The following is a 6,491-nucleotide window of genomic DNA, read 5'->3' as shown; positions in this document are numbered from 1 at the left end:
GATACAGCCATAAGCACGACTCTGTGTGGGGTCCCCATGCCAAGTGCTTCTTTGGAGAGCAGGCCTTGTGTATTCTTGAAAAACAATTGGGGCTTTGTCCACCTCCGGATTTGTGCTCAAGTCCAGGTCCTGGGAGGCCCTGGCTCGTTCGTGTTATCTCTGAAACCCCAGTGTGTGAGTTGGTGGGTGCTGTGAGCTGAATAGATGGGGCTTAATCTGGGAGGGCTTTGTGGAAGAAGTGGCTTCTGTGTGGAGCAGCTCCTTGTGCTCACGTCTGTCCTGTAGGATTGTCCAGGCTTGCCATCTCAAGGGTATAAGCGTGTTGACACCCTCAGACTCTCCTCAGCAGCCAAATGGGTGGGGGTGACGGGGGCAAGCCTGGGGGGGTGTGGCGGGACGAGGAGACCCGCACACAAATCCTCACCTTCTGCCCCTCAGAGCCTGGCTACAGATTGGGCCTCGGTCTTCCTACGCCCTTTGCCCGGCCCCTCACTCCAGGACATCTGTATGGGCTAGTGATGGGATGATCAAGATGCTAGCCCAGACCGGACTCACTTGGGATCACTAGATAGCATGCAAAAGATGCTCTCATCCCGCGGGGAGCAACTCTGCAAAACCCCCTGAGCCCCCGCTCCACCCGCTGCACCCCTGTAGTTGGGGCTGAGCCGGAATCCGTGGGGAAAGGAGCGGGATTTCGGCTAAATATAAACCAGGCTGTTCCAGAATCCAAATAGAACAAAGGAGCAGGGTGCTAAGTTGATTTTTATAAATAAAGAGAGAGGGAGTGAGAGAATATTTTTTCGAGATGTTTAATAAAATCGCCTTGTGAAGAGGCAGGAAAATCACTGGGCTGCGGTGGGAGGGTTCGGAGGAAGACAGGAGGGAGGAGAGAGTGGGGGATGGAGCTTCCTGGCTGCTGGGATCCGTCCCTTTCCTGCCATCCGGGAAGGGTGGTGGCGAAGACGGGGCAGAGAGGTAAGGGGAGCCGCCAGGAGGGTCCTGGAAGGAGGAGAGCAGCGAGCGTTGCCAGTCCTAACGGTTACTGTATCCTGAGTGTCGGCTGGATGCTCCCTGCCGCATCCGGAGCTGTGTACCCGGCCATGCTCTGACTTCGCCTCTGCTCACAGCTCCCTGCACCGGCTGCACCAAACTCACTCAGCCAGGACTCAGAATAAATGGCACTTTCTCTTTTGTTGTTCGTTTTTGTTTTGTTTGTTTTTTTTGTTTGTTTGTTTTTTGAGCAATAGCCTCTATGTAGGCCTGGCTATCCTAGAACCCGCCATGTAGACCAGGCTGGCCTCAAATCCACAGAGATCCAACCACTTCTACCTCTGTATGCCGGGATTGAAGGTGTACACCACCATGCCCTGCCTAGAAAGTCACTTTCTTTCTGATCACCCTATTCAAAACGAAGCCCCTCTCTCCTCGGCAGTGTGAATCATTTTCCCTTGTTCCGTGACCTTAACATAGCCCTTCTGAAATTGCTTGCTTGCTTATTATGTCTGTGCACCCCCCACACACACACACACTCCCCTACCAAAATAAAAGTTCCCCAAAGACAGAGGCTGTAGTCACCTACTACATAGTGCTGGGTCCTGTGGAACATAAGAGAGATTACTTAGTATTTACTTGTGTATAGCCCAGAGAGACAAAGGGTCCTGCCCAAGGTCACACAGCTAGGAAATGACAGAGCCAGGTGAGAACCCAAGTTTGTCTATCAGCCTGAACACATGGCCTGTCATACCTCGGGAGGAATTTTAAGGGTCTCCATGAGTAACCCTGGAACAGCAAAGGGTGTAGGGACCAGGGAGACCAAAATCTTACCTAAACATTTCTCCTTAAATAATATACCCGGGGCAGGCTGGGTGGCACACGATCTTAATCCCAGCACTCAGGAGTCAGAAGCAGGCAGACATCTGTGAGTTGGAGGCCAGCCTGGTCTACACAGGGAGTTCCAGGACGGCCAGGGCTGTATAGAGAGACACCCTGTCTGGGGGGGGGGGAGGAGGAAGAAAGAAAGAAAGAAAGGAAGGAAGGAAGGAAGGAAGGAAGGAAGGAAAAGAAAGGAAGAAAGAGAAGGAAAGAAAGAAGAGAGAAGGAAGGAAAGAAAGAAAGAAAAGGAAGAGAGAGAGAACAAACGTGCATGATCAAGAGGGGGCTCAGCAGGTAAAGCCACCTGCTACCACATCTAATGTCCTGAGGCAGATCCCTGGGACGCAAGCATGTGTAGGGAACAAACTCCTGCAAGCTGTCCTCTGACCTCCACATGCACCCTGGGGCACACGTGCCCCACTCTCATGAATAAACACAATTTAATAAGAGAAAGACAGCAGTGCACCAGATATAGAGAGCTGGGGGCTGGAGAGATGGTGAATCAGCTGCCAGAGCTGTGGCAGAAGGCTCCAGTTCGGATCCCAGCACCCACCCCGGCACCTCACGACCCCAGTTCCAGGAGGACAACGCTGCTACCTCTGGCCTCCGAGGGCGTCTGCATTCACCTAGACACGCACAGACACACTTGTACACATAATAAGCATAAACCTAAAAATGTAAAGAAACGATAAGCTTTCTTTTTTTTTTTTTTTTTTTTTTTTTTTTTTTATTATTTTTATTTATTTTTTAATTGTAGACAAGGTCTCGCCAAGAGCCTTAAACTCCAGCTTCTGTCTTTTAAGCACTGGGATTAAAGGCGTGAGGTAGTGTGCCTGAATTAGTCATCTTTATGAGCAGGCTGGGGGTGTAGCTCAGTTGGTAAAGTGCTTGCCTGCCTATCATGTCGCTATCCCCGTTACCACACAAGGCCGGCAAGGCTGCACACACCCATCGTCCCCGTCCCCCGGGATCTGGATGGTGGAGGCAGGAGGATCGGAGGTTGTAAGCCACCCTCATCTGCATAGTGAATTCAAGGCCAGCCTGGGCTACATGTGATCCTGTTTAAAAATAAAACAAGAAAACCTGATCTTGGGGGGGCGGGGTGGGGGCGGGTTGTGCTGCCAAGCATAGGAGGGTAGCAGGTAGTGTCTCCCCTCAGGACCTAACCAGGCAAGCAGAAAACGCCAGCTCCCTGTGTGCTCAATTCTTTTGCTTCCACACACAGCATCTGCTTGTGTCCTTGGGCCTCTGGCAAAATGACAGAGTCTTTCTGCCGACAACAGATTCTACCATATGGGGTACAGTGTGGCCTTGGACAAGCCACATGGTTCTCTCCGGGACCGTGTTTCCGGGGCTCCTGTTTATGACGGACGGTGAAACTCATTTGTGAAAGGCTGGAGATAATAGAGGTCAGGATTTCAGGCTTCCAGGTCACGGCAGGTGTGAGCAGACCAAGGGAAGCCGTTCCTCTTGTCATTTATTCTGGATTAAAGGACAGTGGAGCGTGGAGCACAGGGGCTGTAGCTGCCATAGTTAGAGCTGGGCACTGGATTCTGACTCTTCATACAATTCCTCGGAATAGGTGCCATCAGCACCATCATCACCACCACCACCATCATCATCATCTCCATTTTATGAATGAGGCTCTCATGAGTGAAGGTCACAGGGTTGTAGGAATTGGCAGAACTTGGACATCTGGGATGGCTCAGCAACCAAAGGTGTTTACCACCAAGCCTGAAGGCCTGGGATTGATCCATGAGCATACATGGTAGAAGAAGAGAACTGACTCCTGAAAACTGTCCTCTTATCTGTACATGTGCTCTGTGATGTGAGCATATGCACACACATGCACACACACACACACACACACTTAGATACAGACACATGCATGTGTGTGCACACACACAGACATACACAGACTCAGTCACACAGATAGATACATAGGCACACAGACACACACATAGATTAGGTACACACACACACACACACACTTCAAAGAGTCGGGCCTGGCATCCAGGTAGGATTATCTATAGAATCTGAGTTGAAACATTATATAACCCCGTGCGTTCCTCTGATCTAATGAGACGGTGGGCTTCCTGGCGCTCCAGAAGGTGGGACCTGGGAGGAAGGGAGGGGTCATAGACGCAGAGTCCCTGGCTTGGTTAAGTTGTAAGGAGGGGGTGTCTCAGATGGGTTATCCGAGAAGAACAGTTTTGCAGTGAGAGGCAGGTGAGAGGGCTGTGTGTGTACATGTGTGTGCGTGTGTGTGTGTGCACGCGCGCGCGTGTGTATGTATGTGCATGTCTGTGTATGTATGTGTGTGTGCATATGTATGTGTGTTGTGTGTGTATGTGCATATGTGTATATGTGCATGTCAGTGTGTGTGTATATGTACATGTCTGTGTGTGTGTATGTGTGTCTGTGCATGTCTCTGTGTGTGTATGTACATGTGTGTGTGTATGTGTGTGTGTTTCTGTGGTACTAAATCACCGAGCCTCTCAATTTCTTCCCGCTACAGGGGATGCTATTTATAACCGTTAGGTATTGAAAGCCTTCCGAGTGCAGAGCCCTGCAGCTGCCTGGGTCCATTTTCCCGGGCTTCAGGGAAGTGTGGGCAAGAGGAAGGTCAAGGCTGAGAATCCTTCTGTTTCTGTTCTGGGCTTTGTAGTTAGCACAAAACCCACACTCAACTGCATAGGGTCACTCTGGGGTGTCTGGTGCACCAGGGCAGATGGCTTTTAAGTAGGATGGATGGATGGATGCATGGATGGATGGATGGATGGATGGATGGATGGATGCATGGATGAATGGATGATGGATGAATGGATAGATGGATGGATGGATGCATGGATGGATGCATGGATGGATGGATGGATGGATGAATGGATGATGGATGAATGCATGCATGGATGGATGGATGGATGATGGATGAATGCATGCATGGATGGATGGATGGATGCATAGATGGATGGATGGATGGATAGATGATGGATGGATGGATGGATGATGGATGCAATAGCATCTGCCCTTTTTACTTGGCTACGTATGTCTGTTCTCTATCCTAGCCTTCCCAGCTGTTCTATCTTACTTGAAGCCAAAGATTTGTTTTCTGTTTTAGGAAAGTTCTCATGCTGTAGTCCAGGCTGGCCTTGAACTCACAGAGCTCCTCTTGCCTCTGCTTCCCCAGTGCTGGGATTAAAGGTGTGCTCTGCCATATCCAGATGTGGAGCCAAAGTCTTTATGGTGTCTATGCCTCCTTGGCCTCCTGCTGTCCTGGGACCCTCTACTCCCCGACTTGCCCTCTACTTCAATGGCCTCTTCATTTCTCCTAGGAACACATCGCCACCTCCAGAGGCAGAGGCTTTCACGCAGTCAGCAGCGTCTCCATGAGGCCCCCTCACAATCCTGCCTTACATCCAACCATGCAAAGCACCCCCATCCCGGTCCCTTAGTCTCCGCAACTGCCTATGGGTTTCACCTGCATGCAGTTCCCCCAGCAGCCAGAAGAGGGCACCGGACCCCTGGGACTGGAGTTATAGCCAACTGTGAGCTGCCCTGGGGGCGCTGGGTATTGAGTGGGGGATCCTCTGAAACCACAGAGCAATCACTCCAAACCCCAATTATTTTTTTTCTTTAAAGAAATATTATTTATTTATTATATGTAAGTACACTGTAGCTGTCATCAGACACTCCAGAAGAGGGAGTCAGATCTCGTTGCGGATGGTTGTGAGCCACCATGTGGTTGCTGGGATTTGAACTCGGGACCTTCGAAAGAGCAGTTGGGTGCTCTTACCAGCTGAGCCATCTCACCAGCCCCCCTAATTATTTATCTTTAAAAATTTTTATGTACATGCATACTATGTATACTAAGTATATATTAAATATATGTACTTTTTTTTTTTTTTTTTTTTTTTTGGTTTTTCGAGATAGGGTTTCTCTGTGTGGCCCTGGCTGTCCTGGAATTCACTCTGTAGACCAGGTTGGCCTCAAACTCAGAAATCCGCCTGCCTCTGCCTCCCGAGGGCTGGGATTAAAGGCGTGTGCCACCACACCCAGCTTGAAAGAAGCTCTTAAGTAGCCCAGGTTGGCCTTAAGTTCACTCTTGTGGCCCAGGGTGACCTTGGGTCTGACATCCCTGCCTTCTCCACAGTGCTGGGATTATATGAGTATACGACCCTACCTGGTTTAGACTGCCCCTGCATTTACAAGAGGCAGGGCAGGGTGCCCTCCTGGGGCCAGAAGGAACAAACCGGACCAAGGAGGCAAAAGGCCAGCACCAGGCAGAGCTGCAGGCCCTCCCTTCTCTGGTGTTTGGCATTAAGGAGTCCATGCTATGGGCCCAGCTGGGGAGACAGACATTCCCTGGGAAGTGTAAACTTTGTGGAGATGCTAGGGATGGGTTTGAGGTCACGGGGGGGGGGGGGGCGAGCTGACAGCAGGACCAGGCACTGGTAAGGCCTTCCAGGCAGCGGCGGCGGCGGCGGTGGCGCGGCCGGTGGCGGCGGCGAGGACTGGGAGTAAGCCTGCTCAGAGGAGCCCGGCTGTGTGGAGGAATCTGGACTTGATCCCAAGAGCAGTAGGAAGCCACCGAAGCTGTGGCTGTGAGCGCTATAATCCTA

This window comes from Mus pahari, chromosome 23 (assembly GCF_900095145.1).
Source record: "Mus pahari chromosome 23, PAHARI_EIJ_v1.1, whole genome shotgun sequence".
NCBI classification, from domain to species: domain Eukaryota; kingdom Metazoa; phylum Chordata; class Mammalia; order Rodentia; family Muridae; genus Mus; species Mus pahari.
Note: the sequence above shows the minus strand (reverse complement) of the source record.